This window comes from Triturus cristatus, chromosome 1_2 (assembly GCF_964204655.1).
Source record: "Triturus cristatus chromosome 1_2, aTriCri1.1, whole genome shotgun sequence".
Classification (NCBI taxonomy): Eukaryota; Metazoa; Chordata; class Amphibia; order Caudata; family Salamandridae; genus Triturus; species Triturus cristatus.
In genome coordinates this window covers 437,722,394-437,746,763 of record NC_140580.1, presented here as the reverse complement: position 1 = coordinate 437,746,763, position 24,370 = coordinate 437,722,394, and positions in this window count along the sequence as shown.

Genomic DNA, 24,370 nt, shown 5'->3' with positions numbered 1-24,370 from the left:
GCCATTTTTAGGAGTAGGCAGTTGTCTCAGGGACTAATGCCTGCTCCTAATTTTGTTTTTGCCCACATTCACAAAGGGGAAGAGATCCCTCATGGACACCTGCCCATTTGCGGACGGTTACAACCTTCTTTGACTTAGTGGAAAAAATATATATGTTTTGTAACTGGGTTTCAGTGACAAAACATAAATACATAACTTAACCCCTTCCATGCCCATGACGGAACGGTTCCGTCATGAGCATCGGTTGCGCTGTGCTCATGACGGAACCGTTCCGTCATGGCCCCGCCCGCGCTCGAACCCTTCAGCACCGCGGGGGAATTCCCGCCGCGCTGAAGGGGTTAAGGAATCGGTATCTGCAAGGCACGCCCCTTCCAACTACTGACATGGTATTTACTCATAAACCCAAATTGTGTTTCGATATTGTGTTACTGAATCTCAATTTGGAGTTTTGTAATTTTAAAAATGCCATTTTATGTTCACAAAGACTCCTATTTGAACTTAGTACAAGAGGGCCTATGTATGGTTGGATTACCGCTGATGTTCACACAGTTAGAAGTTTCAGAAAACCTTGACAGTATGTGACTACTTGACACATAGGTGCTGAAAGTAGGAGTGCGGGGGTGCTGCAGCACCCACAAAATAAACCTGCTGAAGGTCAGAAGGTGAATGAGTAGTAAGGATGCTTGAATTTTGTTTTTATCATGCCACTTTTGCTATAAGAAAGACGTCAGAGGTCAGCCTATGTGTTCTGAAAAAATCTGCTTATTCTTTTAACACGTGGTTTGGTATTAACTTTTCTTTCTCTAATTGTAAAATTAGAGCATTTTGTAAAGCGAACTATCTGACAACCTTGCTAGGACACAGAGAGTGTGAACGGAAAGTCTGTAGGACCAAGGGAGAAACACAGGCCCCTTGAGCCCCTACAGGGCTCCCAAACCCTTTAGAGGCCCCCATTATGCCCAATGCCAATGAATATTTGCAAGATATGAGAGACTCAGGGATCCAGCTTTTGCACTCTGCAGGGGTGCCCATCATTTGAAGTCACTCCACTGTGTAGGATGTCAGGGTTTTTTAAAACACACATTTAAATACCTGTAAATGAACACATATTTCAAATCATGTTAGCAGTGGTAGAATTTGCCGAGGATGTGGCTTTATATTCATGGGGGTTTTGATGCGCTTTGCCTACTGGGCAGCGGTTGTGTTCCTGTGTAGTGTACCGATAGTGAACCTTTAATGTGTGGTACATCAGTAGATTATGGCACCAACAAAATGATCCAAACCACCACTACTACTACATCTGGGCCTGGCATGGTGATGTTGATCTGAGTTTAACATTGAGTGTCCACAAGCATTGTGTAGTTGTGTATAGTGACTACAGGTTCCTGTGCTGAGCTAAAGTTGTGCACAGCTGTTCCCTCAGAAGTATCAGAAATTGATAGACTTATTATTAGTCAATGCCAAGAAGCCGATTCTGACAGCTGAGAAAGATTCCTATATGTGGATGAGTTAGAGCTTCATGGTTCTCTGCTTGGGGGTGTCAGATGGACATCTGTGAGGTGTGATAGTTTATGAGTGACCTCTGTAAGGTGAAAAGTTGGTCAGCCAATTACAAGGTGAGTTTAAATGAAGGTTCCAGATCCCACTCCTTTGCCATTTGCCAACTTTCACTTTCTGCTGCTATTTTGCACCAGGTGAGGTCCTTTACTAAAAATTAATTAATGACATTTTGCAAGAGCCTTTTGTTTCTTTCTGTCATGTGACAAGCTAGCCAAAAACGGTGGCAAGCCATTCATACCGAGAACATTTTTTTAATTCCCATGCATCTCTTTTGTCCACAAATAACAAGCAAGGGTACTGTTATTCCCTAAACGTAGAGGTCTTGCTATATTCATGCAATAAAAATGTGAAATACAAATTGCATATAATTCCATTAGATTATTCTTAGTGCGTCCTATTAGACAGATATACTTAGAACAGGAATAGAAACTCTGTAGTTTTAATAAACAGCTAAGGAAAACGGTAATCTTGTTGGCACAAATAAAATGTAATAATAACTTTAAATTACAGACCTGAAAACATAGGTTAAACACTCAAGGGTGACTTAAAAACGATACAAAGACGGTTCCAAGACCGGAGGGTCAAAGGGAACAAGTTTTAAGACCACACAGGGTTAGATCCCCAATTAAAGTATCTATAACACAAAGAACCCTGAGGTCTGAAGTCACCAAAAAAGAAAAACGAGAAGGTGGTGTATAAATGACAAACAAAAAAGCCCAATTCATGTAATGAAAGGGCAATCCCTTTTAAGGACGTAATCCCTCACTCACCCTGGGTGACATGCTTCATCATATGGGATTCTCCTCCCAGAGAAAAATCCTAGTTTCTCTGGGGGCTACGACCCCCTCTATGAGAGGGAGGAGCTCAGGGATGTTTTGATTGTGCACTAAAGGATAGACTAAATCCACATATGATGAGCTACGTATGAGTGAGGGGTGCAGTGCTGACCAATTGATAGTGCAGTGAAAGTGTATTAAAACTAGTCACGGGACGGCAAGGAAGATTCTCTTGACACAACCGTGCCGAAGCTAGATTAAAAACGTGAACACCACTAGTCGAATGTAGGCCATGGTGTTTAACAATGAAAAAAGGTCGACATGTTTCAGCCTAAACGCCTAAGTGGGCTCGGCTTTCATCAGGACCAAAAGCTACTGCAAAATGAAAAAAACTGTGTGCTAACTACACAGAAAAAGGATACTGTGGACACCCAATAGTTGCTAGATGGGTGTACGTCGCTTAGTCATCTCAAACATCACCTAAACAAAGAGAACTCAGTGTAAGAACAAGTTGGTTCGAAATGCAGAGTTAAACAAACATAAAAAATGGGAAATAATAGCTAATTGCATGAACCACTCACCCGTGAGCACTGGGTGCGACTCTAACCTCCACCTGGCATCCGCTCAGGAAGATAACACCGCTCTGAAAAGTGATGTAAGAAGCTCAGAATTTGGTACCTACATCTCATGAGCGAATGTTCAAAAAAAGTGGACTGATAAACTAGAAACGAGGGAGACCGGTATCTTCACTAAATGCACAAAATGCTGTATGCGTGAAGAACCAAAGACAATGCCAAATTCTCCAAAATGTATGCACTATAGACAAATCTCGCTGTATTGCATACTCAATTAGAACAAATCCAAAGAAAAAACAATATAAATATAAGTTCAAAAGATGAATGAACTCAATGTACAAGCACTCGAGTGAATGGTACATAAAAACGAATGACCACAAATGCTTAAAAGGTCATAAGCCGCCAGAGAGACGACTAAGTATAAACTAACACAAGAAATGAAGAATGTGCAGTATGTTAAAAAGTAACGAAGAGCTAATTCCAAACGCTTACCTATCCGTCGGGGGACCGCGGCTGAAATGAGCCTGAAGCCGGAGGTCCCGCGGGACAGGAAAACGTCTAATATGAAGCGTCAATGTCTTCAATCAATGGCCAATGGAAAAGCTCGTTAAAGAATAAGCGAAAAATGAAGAAACCAATCAAAGCTGTTCTACCGCGCTGTGCTCGTAGTCTTGGCAACGGTAAATACAGCCATAGAAGTGGTTTCGTCTTAAAGGGACTGTGCGCGATAAACAAAAAACACGGGTGCTAGCTTGTGTTACTAGGCTCAGGACTTAAGTAAATGCCTAAAACGGAGAGATCCTAGTTAAAAAAACACTGGCTCCGATTAGGAATGCAACGAAGAAAAAGCTCAGGCATATGCTCATGCTATTGAGCTTAACGTCAGCTCATGCGGCGGAAACGGAGGAAATACAATTTGTAAAAGCATTCGCTCCGTAATTGACGCGCGGACGCTCGTCATAGAACTAAGATAAATACCGCCAAAAAGGATATGCAAAGCATGAGAAAAACCAAACAAAAACGTTCTGTTGTACATGAGAGAAACAGCAAGACATTGAAAATAGTCAATTAACCCAGAGTGTCAGACTTAATAGTTCGAAAAGGGGCAAGCACTAGATAGCACTAGCCAAAACCAGGGTAGATGACATGGTAAATGAAAAACCCAAAGTAAATCGGACCTGCTCGTAGCTTACTCTCTTCACTAATCCCATACGCTAGATGTGTAGTGATGCGGGACTAGGAATAGACAAAATTTATGAATATCATAGTGACAACCCACCGCTGTTCTCGTTTGAATAGAAAGGAAGAGCAGTCTGTCAGATGGGAAGGTATGAAAGGTTTGTCAAGGACCGTCCAGTGTAAGTCATTTGGAGCATGATTAACTGCTAGGAAGTGGTTGGTGAGTTTAGTTGCAGAACGGCCACACCGTATGGTACTTTTGTGTTCCAAAATTCGGGTTTTTACCCGGCGGGTGGTCATTCCAACATATCGTAACCCACACGGACATGTTATTAAGTAAATCAAGTTGGAGCTGTTACAGTTACTGTGACTTTTAAGGGTCCACGGCCTGCCAGTGCCAATATCGATCTCCTTAGTCACAGAAGTATGGCAACAAGCCGCGCAGGAACCACATGGGTAGTGTCCTATGACTGGTGGTAAACCCCACAGGGTATGTTGAGTGCCTGTTTGATGAGTCCGTGGGCGGGTGTGTACCAATTGGTCCCTGATATTGCTGCTGCGTTTGAAAGCAAAAAGAGGTCTCGGCAACTTGACCTCTCCTATGTTCAAAATTTTCCAGTTCGTCAAGATGATTTTTTCGATTTGATTGGAAAACTTGCAGTAAGTGTGTACACAGGTGAGCCTGTTCTCAGTGGATTTAGGGACCTTAGGTTCCAGTAGAGCCTCACGATTGTTATTTGCTGCGCGTTTAGAAGCTCTACGGATCAGTTGCTTGGGATATTGTCTGGCCAGTAATTGTTTAGATAAATTGCTCGCATGTTCTTTATACTTATCAACTGAGGAGCAATTTCTTTTTAAGCGCAAAAACTGACCAAAAGGCAGATTGTCCCGCAATGCCCGTGGGTGAAAGCTGTCATATTTCAAAAGGGCATTCACCGCCATAGGTTTTCTGTACAATTCGGTACTCAAACCACCCTCAGAGGGGGTTATCAATATGTCCAAAAAAGGGAGTTGGGTCTTGGAGTACTCGCAGGTGAATTTTAGGAAGGTATCACAATTGTTTAGCCAGTTCTTAAAAGCCAACAATGAAGCCAGTGATCCGTGCCATAGTACGAACACGTCGTCTATGTACCTCTTCCATATCCTTATTTGATCTTTATAAGGATTATTGGTGCCGAACACATGTTGTTCCTCAAAAGTATGAACATACAGGTTGGCCAGGCTGGGAGCAAAAATGCTCCCCATCGAAGTGCCTGACACCTGTAGGAACAACTGTTCTTCAAACTGAAAAAAGTTCTCTTTCATGGCTAAGCTGGCACATGACATGATGAACGAAACTGGAGTGATGGAGTCCGGTGGATTAGCCAACAGGAGAGTTTCGATGACATCCAATGTCTCATCCTGTGGAATACATGTATAAAGTGACTCTACATCAAATGAGACTAAGAATTCTGTCTCACCATCAAAGGGTAGATCTTTGAGTAGGATCAAAATGTCCTTGGTGTCCTTTAGGTACGTGGGCATTTTGGCGACCAAGGGACGTAAAAAATGATCTGCAAATGCCGACAAAGGTTCCAGGAGAGACCCAAGTCCGGAAATAATCGGACGACCAGGAGGGGGACTCACATTCTTGTGCACCTTAGGCAGAATATAAAAGTAAGGCACGATGGGGGAAGATTTAACCAAATACTGGGCTTCATTTGTAGTGATCCAACCATTAGTGCTGGCTTCATTTACCATGATCTGAATGGTCTGTTGTAATCTTTTAGTAGGATCCTCAGTGAGAGGTCGGTAGAAATGTACGTTTTGCAATTGTCTCAAGCATTCGGTGCGATAGGCGGTGGTGTCCATGATAACCGTGGCACCACCTTTATCCGCCGGCTTGATCATGATTGTTTCATCAGAAGTGAGAGACTTTAAGGCCTGCCGCTCAGACTTAGTAAGATTTTGATATTGACGGCTTTCCGCTGTACAAGTGGTTAACACCTGTGCAGTCACCACTTTCTCATATGTAAGTACCTGCGGAGGAACTTGATTTGGCAAGGGATTGAATATTGATTTGTTCCGCAAGCCCGTGTTGAGGTCTTGATCATCAGAACAGGTATCAAGATCTGTTCGGAAAAAGAAATTCAAACGGATCTTTCTGAAAAATAGAGCAAGTTCTTGATTTATAGAGAACAGATCGCCTCTGAAGGAAGGAACAAACCCTAAACCTTTGTTTAAGAGGGACATCTCTTCTTGTGTAAGAACTTTCTTAGACAGATTGATGACTAAGTTGTGCTCGTGCTCGGGACCACTGGAGTCTCTCTCGCAACCGAGGCCGGTGTTGCTGGTTGTTGGTCTGCCCAATGGACCTGGTTCCGTCTTCTTCCCCTTGACCGGCCTCGGCCAAACCCTAAAAAAGGCTGGTTGGAGTACATTTGTGGAGGTGGGGGATAAGGACAAGGTTGACCAAAAGGAGGAAAGGGTGGATAGTTGTATGGACCAGGAGGCCACCACTGAGGAGGATACATGGTATTGGGTGCACCTCGCAGGTTTCTCCTGTTACCCCTGCCTCTCTTTTTGTTGCCTCTAAATGAAGAATCTTCACCTGAGGCAGTGTCTGACCCACTAGACCATTCATCGCTCCCTGATGTAGAGTAGTCGGACCCATACCTACGACCCTGTCGATTTAATTGTGGGGGCACATAGTCAGCACTAGTGTATGGATACACTCTCTCTAGGGAAAAACGGGCCAAATCCTTTTTAAATTTATTGATCTTAGTCATCAATACTGAATCCTTGAATTCTTTGTTGTGTTTGTTTGATTCCTCTTGTTGTTTTTTTAAACAGAGCGCCTGTGAGTGTCACTTTGATTTGAGATTCTAAAGCCTGAATCTCGATCAAGACAGCATCAGCAACCCGTTTGGCAGTGCTGATGATAAGGATCAACCAATCTCTGGTACACTTCCAAGCGATTAGGGACCAATCATTGAGGAAAGTTTTGTCATCAAGGAACAGTCGTGGTGCATTAGTCACAATGAGTCCTGTGGGAGCGCAATTGGCTCTCAAATACTCAGTCATGATTGCTCCATGGATGAATATACGTGAATGCGATTTCTTTAAAGTCAGAACCCTGGTCCAATCAACCTCTGCATTGATGGAAGGACTTTGAAACGTGTCCATAATACTTGGTGTGTCTAAAATGGCTTGTGCTATGGTGTCATCAAAGGTTAGACCCAGGCGTTCCGCCATGGTGAGAAAAGAAGAAGAAATCAGTCTCAACCTCAAAATCAGAAAAAGTAAGCCCACGAATCTATGTATATGTGTGTGAAGAAGAACACTGGAAGAAAATTCAACCTGCAGAAAATCCTAATTCCGCAATGCAGTTTAGACACTATTATTGTGTCGAATGTAAGACCCACAGCCAACAGCAACTTGTTCTTACACTGAGTTCTCTTTGTTTAGGTGATGTTTGAGATGACTAAGCGACGTACACCCATCTAGCAACTATTGGGTGTCCACAGTATCCTTTTTCTGTGTAGTTAGCACACAGTTTTTTTCATTTTGCAGTAGCTTTTGGTCCTGATGAAAGCCGAGCCCACTTAGGCGTTTAGGCTGAAACATGTCGACCTTTTTTCATTGTTAAACACCATGGCCTACATTCGACTAGTGGTGTTCACGTTTTTAATCTAGCTTCGGCACGATTGTGTCAAGAGAATCTTCCTTGCCGTCCCGTGACTAGTTTTAATACACTTTCACTGCACTATCAATTGGTCAGCACTGCACCCCTCACTCATACGTAGCTCATCATATGTGGATTTAGTCTATCCTTTAGTGCACAATCAAAACATCCCTGAGCTCCTCCCTCTCATAGAGGGGGTCGTAGCCCCCAGAGAAACTAGGATTTTTCTCTGGGAGGAGAATCCCATATGATGAAGCATGTCACCCAGGGTGAGTGAGGGATTACGTCCTTAAAAGGGATTGCCCTTTCATTACATGAATTGGGCTTTTTTGTTTGTCATTTATACACCACCTTCTCGTTTTTCTTTTTTGGTGACTTCAGACCTCAGGGTTCTTTGTGTTATAGTGACTTAAAAACGAAACAGCAGGGACAATAGAAAGAAAAAAACAATGGCAAAATACAGATGTGTCCCACTAGTCCTGATATCAAAATGCACTTTTTTTTAGGTGAATGTCAATATATGATCAGGAAAAATGCCATCACCAACAGAGCAAGAGAGCCAGTGACTGGAGCAGGATGACCTATTGCCTATAATACATGATGTAATGGGCAGAAGCAAAATGTATATATAAGTATGTTTGACAAAATAAATTCTTCCAACCTCTAGGGTGAACCACGCTGGCACTCGGAGAGATACAATCTAGTGTTTGATTCATCCACAAAAGACGTGTTTCAGCGTTTCCACCTTCTTCAGTTTAAGTGCCCCACAAAAACATTTCAACAACTTCACAATGCAGAAAGAAAACAGACTCTCCCCTGTTACAGCATATTGATGTGCATTGTCAAAAAACACAGGTCCCGCTTAATTCTCAGTGGATATTTATTTTTCTTACAATTAATTTAATGTAATTTAACTGATTTTGAAATAATTCATTAAATGACACAATTCGTCCCCTATACCTATCATGCCCCTTTGGGCTAGTGTCAACATTTCTATAAAGCTAATTTCACCTACAGCTAGTAGTTGTAGAACGTGTTGGTATGCATTTCCATAACTCAATACCTTCCTCATCATCAATGGGGATTTAGCAAAATAGATAGTTCATTGAAAGGAACAGATCATCTCCTGTGGTCGTACATTAGCAGACCACCAATAGCTCATGAATATGCTAAAACATGATGCAAAAGACATGCAAGCCAAAATTAATTCATATCAGCAATTGTACCCCATAAGGTCAGAATCTATATACATTTAATTCATTTTCCCTTACAATGGAATTTGTGTCCAATATACTGGTGTAGTTTGAACAGATGATTAAATACACTGCTGAATATCATATCATGATTAAACATTCTTTAAGAGTTTTATTTATATATATATATATATATATATATATATATATATATATATATATATATATCCAAAGAAAATGCGCTTATTCAAAAACGCGATACAGGCCACACCAACAGTGCCAGATAAAAAAATTTTATTCCAAGAACAACAGGCATGACGCGTTTCGAGTCCCACGACTCTTAATCATATGCTGCTTGCTGTGGTCTCAGTGGGTTCGTTTAGATTTCAAATATAACGTAGCTTAAATGACATTGAGAAAGGACAACCGTCAATACTTCCAGTTCTTAAAGGGGCAGTAATTGTTACCAATTTCTTAATTGTTTGTAATTATCACCGTTATTCAGAAGAGCAGCGAAAAATAGTACAAATGCTTATTTTCAGGTTACAGTTTAACCCCCAAGTGGTATACACTTCAATATATCATGTTTTTTTCGTTGCATAGTTTCATTCGGTTTTTACTCGTGATTCAGGACTTCAAATCCCAGGATACATTATAATTGCCCCTTCCATTTTCACTGGTTCTCAATGTAGATTTTGGCAAAACTGCACACTGTTTCACCGTTTACTGAGTGCAACACTTGCTTCAAAAGGACAGTTCCATTACTCAGTAACAGTGTTACAAGGTCAAGTCCCGCTACCACTGAGTTCCAAAATAGCTGTTGTTTGTCTATTAAAAAATTGTCATTACCTCTGGCACGGAGTGCAAAGGACAAGTTCCTAATGCAGATCCTGGCTGCTCATATGTTCATTTCCCAAGTTTGCGGCGGGCCTCGCAGAGTGGCCCTTCCATCAAAGACTTCGTTCCTGTCCATTTCGAACAGCCGGACGGCATTCCATGCATAAGCTGCTCGCTTCACCAACATCCTGACAAAAGGAATGCCACTTCCTCGTGGATCGGGGCCCGTTTTGAGGTGTGTCAGACGCCTCTAGTAAATCCAAAGAAAATGCGCTTATTCAAAAACGCGATACAGGCCACACCAACAGTGCCAGATAAAAAATTTTTATTCCAAGAACAACAGGCATGACGCGTTTCGAGTCCCACGACTCTTAATCATATGCTGCTTGCTGTGGTCTCAGTGGGTTCGTTTAGATTTCAAATATAACGTAACTTAAATGACATTGAGAAAGGACAACCGTCAATACTTCCAGTTCTTAAAGGGGCAGTAATTGTTACCAATTTCTTAATTGTTTGTAATTATCACCGTTATTCAGAAGAGCAGCGAAAAATAGTACAAATGCTTATTTTCAGGTTACAGTTTAACCCCCAAGTGGTATACACTTCAATATATCATGTTTTTTTCGTTGCATAGTTTCATTCGATTTTTACTCGTGATTCAGGACTTCAAATCCCAGGATACATTATAATTGCCCCTTCCATTTTCACTGGTTCTCAATGTAGATTTTGGCAAAACTGCACACTGTTTCACCGTTTACTGAGTGCAACACTTGCTTCAAAAGGACAGTTCCATTACTCAGTAACAGTGTTACAAGGTCAAGTCCCGCTACCACTGAGTTCCAAAATAGCTGTTGTTTGTCTATTAAAAAATTTTCATTACCTCTGGCACGGAGTGCAAAGGACAAGTTCCTAATGCAGATCCTGGCTGCTCATATGTTCATTTCCCAAGTTTGCGGCGGGCCTCGCAGAGTGGCCCTTCCATCAAAGACTTCGTTCCTGTCCATTTCGAATAAGCGCATTTTCTTTGGATTTACTAGAGGCGTCTGACACACCTCAAAACGGGCCCCGATCCACGAGGAAGTGGCATATATATATATATATATATATATATATATATATATATATATATATATTATATTATCAGAGCTAATTATAACTTGCCACCCGCCATGCACTGCTTATGACATCACTCATGACATGTTCTATGACATAATTTATGACATCACTCATTCTATCTCAAATGGCATCGTTGATGACATCATCCAATGAGTGTGTTACTTTGTTTTATAGTTAACATAGTGGCAGCATGTCAATTTCTACATAACATAGAAGAGTGTGCCCGCCAGGTATTACGCTATGTACATGTGCTTGTTTTGCTTCAGAAGATGGGCTAACTGTAATGTTGTCACCATAGTATGAAGGCTGCATGGAGTATAATCTGTGGTACCTTCATGCTTTAGTTATTTTAAGCAAATAGCATCTTTTTTGCCAAGTGTTATAAACTGTGTACACTGTTCTTAGTAGATACTTTTTAATGCTTTATAGTGTATTTCTCATGAGAGTTTCACTATCTCCAAACAGTCTGGTACAGGTGATTTTGCAAGACTATTCTGAAGTACATGGAGGTTTGTTGATGTATCACGGAGCTGTGGTGAGGCCGGGGCATCAATGAAGATGGGAATCTCACAAGTAATAATGTCAAGACACAAGATGTTGCAACATCAATGGTTATGGGGTTATGCAAATTGTAACACAGCTTGAATAGAACTGAAATGGTGATTGTAAAGTAGTGCAAGCTGGAATAAATAAATGCTCAATAAAATTTGTTTAAACAAAAAACAGTCTAGTACAGGACAAACTCTCTCCTCACAATCAATGTTGTTTACAGTATCCACTTCTCTACTTATATCAACTTAATTTCTCAATGTAGGTTCGGTGACTGTCAGGGGTTTGATACAGGTAAAAGCTGTCCATAGCAGGGAATTCCATTTAGAGCAGATGTTCAGTATTATTAGGAACTTGGCTTTCTCTGTACAGTTGTATACAGATTGAACGCTATATGCAATGAGGGTTTCCCATATATCCGTGGTTGATTGTAAATGTGAACTACACTACCCGTGAAGTGTATGGTATGGGTTCAATGTGGCACTTAACCCATGCCTTCAACAACTAAGGGAGTTGTTTCTGTTCGGGCATTAATGATGCCTCATATTTTTCTGAGCTATTTTGTATTTGCATTTAGAGCTCTAATGCTATACCCATTTATAGAGCAATGTGTACAAAAGAAGCTTAGTAATGTTTAACAAGCATTGAAAATGCAATAGGTCTCGCCTTTGATTAAGTTAAAGCTACTTGCTTTGCTGATGGTATTGTATAGCAAAGCAAATGGCTTTAACTTAATGAAAGGCGAGACCTATTGCATTTTTAATGCTTGTTTTGTTCTGTGAATGAGTTAACTGGCGTTTTTCTGACAAAATGTAACTTGCACACGGGCTCAGAGGCCGTCACCATTTGTTTTTTAAACTCAGAAAGAAGGGCACAGTTCAAGGAAAGCCACTAGGGCTGGACCTGACACCAAAATCAGATCTGGCAAAGCTGTTCAAACCTGCTCGATACCGCAGGAGGCAGAGGCTGGAATGGGGGCATGGCGGGGTGCATGGTAGGATCCCGGCAGCCCACTCACCTCTGAAAGTAGCCCCCAGCACACAGTCCACTGGGAAAATGCGGAGTGGCAGAATGACCAGTCCAGCCCTGAAGACTACAAAACCATAATTCTAAGTCGGCGGCATAGATGTGAATATTGATACGCGCTGAGTTACTCATACCTCAGAATGAGGCATGGCCGTGGCAAGAGGCCCCTGTGGAGCTCCTCTCTTGTCACCTCTGTTGTTTGGGGCAATCCTTAGTTGTTATGAACTTCTTCAAACATATACAGGCTGAGATGATTGCTTTCCTTGTTTTGTGCACTCTTCATATCCCCCGCAAAACAACACATCTTGCAGTAGTGGGGGAAGTTCACAGGTTCCCATCACCACTGAGATTTAAGTAACACATTTAGGGTGGCAGGAACAGAATAGACAGGCCAAAAATGGCACCCCATCAACTTCCAGGGTGAAATAACAAGCAGGCGCACTTTGTGGCATCAGAAACTAGTTACAAAGGAAACTCCTCCGAGGTGCGTCGAATCAATTATGTCATAAATGATGACGTTAGTAATGTCACTGATGTGGCTATTTGCAATGTCCTCAGCAGTACGTCATGGGGGATGAATACCATAAAGCTCGAAATTTAGAATATGGTGGATGTGGAATTTTACTGCCACTTCTCAGAAGCTAATAGTATGCACTTGCTTTTAATATAAAGATAATAATAGACTACTTTCACTAATAACGTTTTACATCAGAATGTTGATAAATGTCTCACAATTGCTGCATATTGTTTAATTATCAATCCATTCAGCGATTAACGATTACTGGTGTTAAACTGTTGAGAAAATGCTATAGTCTGTGTGATTTTTAAAACGATCCCTATTTTCTGAAAGATACACACACATACAATCGGATTCGTCATTCCTGGCTCTTGAGGCGCCTTCAAAGTAATGTTATATCAAAGAACCTTTGTTTCAAAGCCTTCTCATGACTTTCATGTTTGTGCGCATAGAGAAAACGCCTTCACTAATATTTTTTTTCCTCCAAAAGACAGGACTTGCCCATTAATTCTTGGATAACCAGTTTAACTTGTATGACAAGGGGAGATCTTAGAAAACGTGCAGTTTGCCTCCAGCAGTTTCAGAAATATGTGTTTGGAAAAGACAATCACTGACGATTTGCACATTACAAAGCAGGCGTGTCCCTAGGACTCAAAACTTGGGCCGCCATTAAGTAGCATGAGTGGCTGTGGAAATGCACAGGATTAACAAAATGGATGTAGGGTTTAGAAACCCACAGTTTTAGACGCTAAGATAACATATCTAATTGTAAGCAGGTCTGAGAAGAGAAAGGTGCACATCTTGTGTAGCACTGGGTCCAGTGGTTACTGTATTTACGCCGTAGGTTCCTTATCATCGAAATATCCGCGCCACCAGGCTTGAGATTCTATATGCTGTCCATGCTGTCGTCCAAGATCGTGGTGGAGCATTGGACACATGGCATGCTAATCACCCTGATCCTATTGGGCACTATGGGCAATATGGCTAGGAGTACGGTGCGTGATGCACAGTGTCACATCGCGCCCTGTGCTGGTGAGCATTGTGAACAGTGCCATTGGGCAGGGGTCATGGACACTGGCCATGTTCCTTTTCCTGTCAGCACAGCCATTATCAACTGGTACCAAGAGCAGGAGTACTAAGAAAAGGGCATTTCTGAAGTACATGGTCAGTGAATTGCCACAGCGCCACGGTTGCCTAGCTAACCATAACTGGTTGCCTCTAATAGAATTAAGAGCCCCCCCCCCCCCCAGAAAAGAAACCTTGTTCAGTCCAAAGCAGTAATAGGCATCCATATTTAAGGATAACAGTTTGTCATTTTTTGAGTAAAAAGTAAATGTGGCATTACTTAGGAAGCACCAGAGGCGTCTTGAACTCATGACCACTGGGCGTTCTGCTTTTGTAGCTGATACAAACAATAAGCCACTACTCTTGTCGTTTGGGTAGACATGTGAAAAGTCAAATTTACTAAATTAATCGATGCTGCGTTTATCTAACTGGTTAGAACCTACTTGATGAAAGACAATGAACGTTATTGCTTTATTAAGCAATAGCTTAATAAGGTGTAAATGTTTCTTTTCATGTAAAGAAAAAAAACTAAATTTATCAATGAGATTCCAGCGAAATAGTTATCTACACCAAAGAATGTATCTTAGACAGTGCTAGGATGAAGAGAGTATGTATCCCATGAAGAAAACGGACGCGGTTTCATTTGAATGAGCAGCTAAAAATACGAGTTTTGTAAATGTATCTTTCTAATATTTTACATACAAGAAATTAAACATTGGCAACCTAATTCTTCTTGAGGTCCAGAATTTGTACTTATAATATTTACTCTACATGCACGTGGGCAGTTTCTAGTCTTTCAACATCACCACAGAGAAGGCGGAGGCACAGAAGCGCAAGAACTGACTCAACATTGTATATGACATTATTAAGCGGTATGCTTGTCACAGATGTCTTCTCCTCAGTTCCAGTTCCACTGTCCTACGAGCATATCAGCAAGGAACGGCGATGAATAACGCAAAGCGCGCTTAGCGCTTTGTTATTCATCGCCATCTATCTCTGGAATTTATCGCCCTGGTAGCGCGTTATCAACAACGCGTTGCTCCAGGGCGATAAAAATTCCAGAGATAGTGGGGGAAATCGCCGTTTTGCAGGGAACATCGCTGGTTTTCCAGCGATGTTCCCTGCAAAAGGGCGATAACCTTGCTGATACCACCCTGTGGTCGTAGCAGCATAATCCACCCCCTATGTTAGGGATGAGTAAGTCAGGATTTTAGCAGATGTTAGTTTTTGGAGAAAACAGCGGTTTTCTCCAAAAACTAACGTCTGCTAAAATGCTGGGGCAGCCTTGTAAATATCACGATGTGCACATCAGCGATATTTGCAAGGCTGTACTGCCCAGTGACGCCCACTTTGCATCTCTGAGAGGCGTCGGGAAAAAGGGTGCTAACATGCGATTATGCATGTTAGCACCCTCTTGTAAATAGGGCGAAAGTTTTATCTCCGCTTTTTTGGCTTTTAAAGCCAAAAAAGCAGAGATAAAGCCCTTGTTAATATGCCCCCATATTCCTCGCAAGCTCTCGTTGATTATTCTGACTTGGGGTAGAGAACACGACCCCTCTTCTATTCTCAACCACATTGCTGCAATAAGAGCTGAGATTTACAATCCTTAGAACGCATCAAAAGGGCACTGCACATAATTCGAAAAACCTTATGGTCAGAGAATATGGGAAAAGCATGACTTGTGCACTGCTCACAAAACCCTTGACAATGTACATCTAGTTGCCATCTGGTCACAACTGAAAGGGAAACTACATAAAGGAGTGGGTAGAAGCCAACTTCAGCAACTATAGATCAAATATCGAAGCTAAATGTTGTTCATTCGCTATATAAATGTACATTCAGGCAAACAAATATAGATTCATTCTTACCAATATACATTTGCCCCCAAGGAGGTGCATTTGATACATATGTAGAATTGCACCAACAAATGGACACAGGGCGGGACTGGAACCAAAAGCAACCTGGACAAAAATGCTCGAACCTGCCCCGATCCATTTGTCTCCTCGTGCAATCTCTCTTTTTCAATCCATTCGCTCTCTTCTCCCTCTCTGATCACTTTCTCTCTACCATCCCTCTCCCATCCTCTCTTTCTCTCGCTCTTGAAGCCTGCTGCAATTAACTCTGGGTATCTGAGGAAAGTGGCAGAGGCACCAGCAGCAGCTCCCTGCCCTAAAACCCAGCCTCGAAGGGCTCGATCCCACCGGGGGAAATACCGGTGGAATAAAAGGCCTGTCTGGCTATGAGTGTGCAATTGGTCCAATGTTTGTCCATTCATATCAACAAACGTGCATGTCTAGTGTCTGCACAACATCTCGTTGTAAGGTTTCTTCTAAACATATAAAGTAATCACACACCATAGAAAGGCGTACTTATTAGAAAAGAAATTACATGCAATATTTCACGTACACCCCCTCTACTTTTAAAAACTATGCCACGAAGAATTGACAGGTCTGCACTGCAGGCTACATAACTACTTATTAATCTCTGTAATGTATTTAATATAACGTTTTAATTGGAGATGTGAGTACAGAGTGCAGAATGTAATTGATGTATATGTATAATATGAAATCTAGTTCAAAAGTGAGGTACATAATTTAAGGTATCTTTGAACTCTCTGTGCCCAGCTATAAAAAAAAAAAATACATTACATCACCCTGAATAATCAACAATAAACGGCACATAGGATAACAATATTCATTTTTCAGAATGAGTATGGTTGAAAGATTACTAGGGCCACGGAAGTCACTGACATGCAGGATGCTCTAAGGGCCGGATAGGAATCAGTCGCAAGTGAGGCACACGTTTATAGAGGAGTATCAGAGCTAGTCATGTATGATTTTAGTCACATACCAGGCACACCCCTGGAATAGCCACAGGGCTGGGACAAAGTCTATCACATGTAAGGTGATCGCATGAAAGGTCAGTCGCGCTGCGGCACAGTTAGCCACATGCCATGTGCACATCTGATAAGGCTCCAAGCTTCCTCCCTCATGGGAGAGGTCTCCTTTCAATTGAAAGGAATGAAATGCCATTACCCCCACTGGTGACACCTCTGGGTTGACCACCCTCCCATTGAATTTGACTCTATGTATACTTGTTATGATCAGGCCCTGCTTCTCCTGGGTAGGTTGTAGAGCGATTAACAATAGCTCATCCTCTGCACTGTAGGTGGACTCCCTATATTGCTCTCTGGTTGCTATACCCTCCTGCCAGCGTTTGGGCTTCTGTTGTTCCTCTGTGGACTCCATTTAATACTCTCTGATTGCTTTGCAGTGCCTGAACGGGCTAGCAAGTCGGTTGTTTCAGAATGGGCTTCATGGTATGATCTTTGGACATTTACTAGTATGTCTAGGGTTGGGCCTCGGTTCAGGGGCATTGGATACCATAAGTACAACCGGAGCCCAGAAGTGGGAGTGGGGCCACTCTGCCTTGCACCAGCTGATGTTATTTCAAAGGCTGCCTGCTTTTTTAGACATAGTGCATGCTTGGGGCTTGGTTGTATTTACTTTTCAGGGAGGGGACTGAGGGAGTAGAGAATAAGGGAACTATAAAAAAGAAATAGGAAAGGGATGAAAAAAAAGGAGAGGGCGAATGAAGAGGGAGGAAGGCAAGAAAAGGCGAAAGAATAGAGGAGAGCATCCAATGGATGAAGGAGATTAGAAAAAAGTTAGAGATTAGGTACTGGCATAATTTCAATTATGCCAGAGTAATTGGAGTCATTTCAAGAAGTTTGTGTTACTCTTTGATGCAGAATTACCAATAATAACAGTATTAAGCCCGCTTACGTAATTAAGAGATATTTAAGGAAGGAAAACATCCTAAAGGGAGAGCACATTTAGCAAACCCAAGCGGTTGCTTTTGCTCACTATGCATGTTCTGTTGCATTCTCAGGTCCATTTTGGACTCAAGAGTGCAATTTGCGCTAAGAAAATAGCACTAAATGTTGGGAGTAATTTAGGAAATCCTACCTCAAGTGCACATTTAGCGAGCGCAAGCAGCTGCTTCAACTCGTAATTCATGTTTTTTTGTATTTAGTGCTATTTCTTAGAGCAAACATGCATCCTCACGTCCAATGGGGTATTTTTGTGCAAAGAAAATGGGGCTAAATACAGAAATACTCTTCTCGTGTAATTCCACATAATCTTGCAGACTTTTTGAGTAATTCCGCGTTATTATCCGACACAGAATTACTCGAGTTATGCCCACCCATAATGAAGATCAGGAGGCATAAAGGAAAGATGAGCAGAATGAGGAACTTGGAGACCTGCAAATTACATTAGTGTAGTAGGTATAGTGAGAATGGGGTTCAAGTGTGTGATGGGTGTGCTATACCTCATTTATAGCACTATTTTAATAATGGGTGGTGGCCTAGTTTCAATGCTTGCATTAAGGTCCATGACCCCCCAGGCTATGCCACTACCTTGGTTGCCTCATGCTGGACATCATAATTTTCTCCTTTACATCCTAACAGCTCAGAGTCACCTGTCTAATCAGTGCAGGAGCATATAGTAAATTAGATGTGGATCCACCATTCCATACCAATGGTGGCTTCCATTTTATTATTTACACCTTTCAAAGATGGTAAGTATCCACATGTGCAAATATGTCTATTCTCATCACTGACACAATATCGAACACAACAATTTTGAGATACAGAAATATTGTGTCGTTAATATTGATTACAAAAATATCATTTCCCTACACTTATAATGGTAAATACAAAAATATCGAAAAAAGTATCTTTTCACACTAACATTTTAAAAACAATATAAACATATTGGTTTTTAATATATAATTTAAAATTGTACCTATTAAATCTTTTAATATATAATATTATGTAAATTAAATACACTTAAATATTTGATACTAAATATAAATATATACTTATATAAACGCAAACGTGTGTGTATGTTTATATATACATACATATAAAATGTAACACTATGATTAAATAAATATTTTACATGATATAACATTTTTGGATTAGTTTAATACATTTACTACTATAAAAGGAATATATCTCTATATAAATATTTGTGTACATATATGTATATATATATACATATATATGTCTATATATATTACCTACTGGCGGTCGCCAGTAGGTAGTCATAGTTAGGACCTAGTTTCCATAGGAAACTCGTTTTTTGTTTTCCCAATAACTTTGGCGCCGGTTAACGAATCTTCGCAACATTTTTAAAACTTATGGCCCGCTCCGGTCAGCTCCTGTGCTGAAAGTTTCGAAGTGATTCGCCAAGCGGGGGCCAAGAAAAAAGGGGGGTCCCAAAATGTGTTTTCTCCATGTTATTTCCCATAGGAAACTTTAGACACGGCTACAGTCCGAACTGCTGAACGGAATTACACCAAATTTGGCAAAAAGGTAGTGCTTGGTTCAGAAAGCGCAGGTTTTTTAAAATGGTGTAAATCCGTTCAGTAATTGTGGAAAAAATAAAAAAATAGAGGTCAAAAAATCTATTTCCCATAGGAAACTTTAGACACGGTTACAGCCAAAACTTCTGAACAGAATTACACCAAATTTGGCAAAAAGGTTGTTCTTGGTTCAGAAAGCGCCCTTTTTTTTAAATGGTGTAAATCCATTCAGTAGTTGCTGAAAAAATCCAAAAATAAAAGTTTCAATATTTATGGCCGCGGTGGATCCGCGCACCCTCCCGACCACGAGCTGCATTCTAATTGGCTGTCAACACTTCAAACCAGGAAGTGTTGGCAGCCATTTTGTGCCTCGATAGAACCGAGGCACAAGAACACAGAAAAACTAAGGCGTAAAACAAGAAAAGGGGGCGGGGAAGAAACACCCTGACCCCCTAGGCCTGCTTAGGGGGTCACACAAGCACCCAGGGCCCAAAAAATTAATTTAAAAAAAAATTGCTGAGATGCGCGGAGGATCTGCGGATCCGGCCGCGAAAATTAAAAAAAACGAAGCGTGGGCTCCTGCGCTTCGTTTAATTCTAGCCCCCGGGTGAGCCAGGTCCCGGGGGCAGAAAAAAAATGTGTGGGGGGGGGCCCCAATCCCCCCACACTGCCCCGGGGACCGCCACCCACGGGGCTTGTTTTTTTAAAGTTGGGGGTCCTCTAAGGCCCCCCGCAGCCCCGGGGACCGCCACCCCCCGGGGCTTGTTTTTTTAAAGTTGGGGGGCCTCTAAGGCCCCCCTGAGCCCCGGGGACCGCCACCCCCGGGGCTCAAAGTAATTATAATCGCGGGGGGGTCACACTGCCCCCCCAGCCCCGGGGACCGCACAACCCCTCGGGGCTTCTTTGATTTTTTTTTAAATATACCTGTTTGGGGGGGCTCGAGTTCCCCACATGCCCCGGGGACCGCCACCTCCCCAAAATATATATATATATATTTAAAATAAAGTGGCCATGCCCCGGGGGATGGGGTCCCCGGAGCCAAAAATGGCCTCGAGAGAGGGGCCCATGCGGCCCCCTTTCCCATTTAAAAATACAAAAATTAAAAATTAGGGGTTAGGCCCTGGGGGATGGGGTCCCCAGGGCCCAAAAAGCAGGAAAGGAAGGGGGGCCACACAGTCCCCCTTCTATAAAATATTTTTTTTTTAAAAGCCGGCATCGCGCCGGAGGCCCTGCCCCCTCCCATCAACACTATGCAACCAACACCTGCTACTTATCGATTTTGAAAAGGCATTCGATGCCAAAGATTGGGTTTATTTAGGGAGTGTACTACATTGAGGGATTGGGATTGGGCCCCATTTTTTTGGGCTTGTCCGGGCACTTTGCATTAATTTTACTGCGCTGGTCCAGGTAAACGGAGTACTGTCCGATGTATTCCCTATTAGAAGAGGGATTCGCAGGGCTGTCCCCTGTCTCCTCTGCTCCTCGCGCTGGCAATCAAACTGCTTTCATGCCTTCTGCAGGGCGACGCCCAAGTGGGTGAATGGAGGTGGACATGGAAGACCATATAGCATTATATGCGGATGATGTCCTTCTATACCTTGCAGACCCTGTCGAGAGCCAACCTGCTGCCTTCAAATGCTCCACCTTTTTGGGACAGTTTCGGGTCTCCAATTGAATCCAACCAAATCAGTGTTAGTGCCTCTGGCTTTGGCGCATGACTATTTCAACTGGCAGGATACCATCCCCATATGCCGTCGTAGCTTTCGCTATCTGGGTATCTGGGTAGCGCTTAACCCTGAACTCACATTGTCCCTCAACCGCGGGCCCCTGCCGTAGAGGGCCAAGGAGAACCTCAACAATGGCAGCCCCTTCTGTTGAACTTGATAAGCCAAATACCCCTATATAAAATGATGATTCTGCCGAGATTCCTCAATGTCTTCCAGAATCTCCCGATACCCATACAGCAGACTGGATAGAGTCACAACCTCCTTCCACTGGTATAAGTCCAGGCCTCGCCTGACACTGGCTCATTGCTAGCACGCCCCATATGATGGAGGCCTTGGTATGACCACCCTCTATCTGTATTATCTTGCCTCCAGACTGTTGGTGGTTAAACATTAGTTTAACGGGAGATGATCGGACCCCGCCTACTGGCTGGAAGTGATTTTCCTGGGGTTTTCTCAGATCATGGTGATGCTTTATGGAGCTCTGATCCCCATTGCCACCTCTGCGGTGACCAGGGTGGTCCTCCTTGCCTGAAGGGGGCTGCACTTCACCACACTCACTGGGATATTAGACTCACACAGCAAACTACCCTTTGCCATGGGGTGGCAGCACTGAAGGGCTTTGGGAAGTGGGATCTCATTGGAATAGCACTGCTAGGTGATGTGTTGTCTTGGAACAACATATGCTCCTTCCAAGAACTTCAAAATACTTATGCTTTCACATCCATACAATTTTTTTCAATCCACTCAGCTCCGACACGCACTTCACACCCATGTACCCCAGGACCACCCTCTCCCGAGTTTAGTCCGCTGGAGGCTAAGTTGCTTATGGGCGCATTATGCAAAGGTGGTATCTCCCAAATATATCACTCATTCATAATCAATACCCAGGTACATTTGACTCTTTGGGAGGGTTTGCTGGGTTCACTTGTAGATGCTGACTGGTGGGATGCACTGATGGCACCTAGGGTTATTACCATTGCCTGCAGGCTGCGTCTGATTCAGACCTAATATCTTTATTGTGCCTATCTCACTCTGGCCAGCCTGCACCGGGCGGGCCTCCTCTCTGAACCTGCCTGACCCAGTTACACCTATGCTCCCGCTGATTTCTATCACATGTTGTGACTGTGCCCCAGGATCCAGGAATTCTGGACTGCCATGATATGGAAATTAACTGACATGTTGGAATGGGAGGTGAACTTTCACCTGTGCTGCTCTTACTGGGGGGTCATGGAGGGCTCTGGGGGCTCGAAGGAGACCAGGCATTTCTAGGAACTACTCTCATGGTGGCCAAATGAGTCTTAGCTGCCGCCGGAAAGATCCTGCCCCTCCCACCCTATCCCAGTGGAGACAGGGGTGGACTGTGTGGGGGAAGTGGATGGGACTGTTGACTTGAGCCTGTACGCCATTGTATTTCCATCACTGTCAGACCACCGGACGATGATACCATCATATCCATTTACCCTGTATGATGCCTACCTGCTACAGCTACTGTTGTACTATCAGAGTGTCATGATGTGCAATTTGCAAAAAATTCAATACAAATTATCCCCAAAATATTCACAAGTGATAAGAGCATATCAACTGCAAGACATTAAATAAATAACCAAATAAATTAAATGTATTTTTTTACTAAAAGTAATATAAAACAATTAAAATTTAAATAAATAAATAAATATATATATATCTTTATCTATCTATATATATATATATATATATATCTTTATCTATCTATATCTATTTATATTACCTACTGGCAGTCGCCAGTAGGTAGTTCTAGTTAGGACCTATTTTCCATAGGGAATCCGCAACATTCTATTCCCAATAACTTTGGCGCCGGTTGACGAATCTTCGCAAAATTTTCAAAACTTTTGGCCAGCTCCGGTTCGCTCCTATCCTGAAAGTCTCAGGGTGATTCGTCAAGCGGGGGCCGAGAAAAAAGGGGGGTCCCAAAACATGTTTTCCCCATGAAATTTTCCATAGGAACCTTTAGTCGCAGCTACAGCCCGAACTGCTGAACGGAATTACACCAAATTTGGCAAAAAGGTATCCCTTGTTTCAGAGCCGTGCCTTTTGGTTAAATGGTGTAAATCCGTTCAGTAGTTCCTGAGAAAATCAAAAGTAAAATCACATATATATCCATGGGCGCGGTGGATCTGCGCAGCCTGAGCGCACCCTGCGCGCACCCTCCCGATCACGAGCTGCATGTTAATTGGCTGTCAACTTGCTGTCAACACTCCAAACCAGGAAATGTTGGCAGCCATTTTGTGCCTCGGTAGAACCATTCATCTGGTTCATCCGATAGACTAGCAGCTTCAACCCCATTAATAGGGTCGAAGATAGTCAAGATTTTCTATTTTGACTCTAAGATGTTGATGACGCTCATAAATTTAAGTTCAGTTTTCTTACAGGCAAGTGTATAAGTCCTCCGTAATATTTAGCCCCCCAGGGTGCTTAGAGTCTAGCTCTAAAATGTATCTTGTTTCCAGCATGCGCAACGCTTTTTCTCTGTTTCCGCCTCTCTTGTTTGTTTGTACAGCATTGATTAAAAAATATTGTAATTTTTTGGGATCTGAATCGTGCTGTTCACCAAAATGGCGTGCCACAGATACGTACGATCTTTGTTTCTTATGGCTCTGATATGCTGCAATATTCTTTTATGACCCTGCAGTCTGGTACTTCCCACGTATCTCAGACCACAGGGGCATTCGAGAACATATACAACATATTCAACATATTCAGTTTTACAAGTCAGTGATTTCCTTATGGCAAATTCCTGTGGACTGAAAGGTGTTTTGTAAGTTGTTGTAGTACAACCAAATTGGCAGGCTTTACATGATTTGCATTTAAAAAAAACCTTTCTTTGGGATAGCCAAGTTCCTGTGCCTTTATTAACTAGGTTGTTTTGTACTAACTCATCCTTCATGGAAGGGCCTCTGCTATTAGTGTTTGTAAGTCTAGTAGGTAACAGATGGCCTATGATTGGATCATTTAACACTATGGGCTAATTTCTTTGGATGATGTTATTAATAGTTTTTTGTTGATTGCTAAATCCTGTTATCATCCTGAATGTTTCACTTTCCCTGTTATCTACTGTGGTAATCGGAGACTGGGATTGATTTTGTTTTAATAAATCCTCCTTTCTCAGTTTCTGACTTTTCATAATAGCATTATCTATACAATTTCTCGTATAGCCCCTCTGCAGGAATCTTTCCTTAC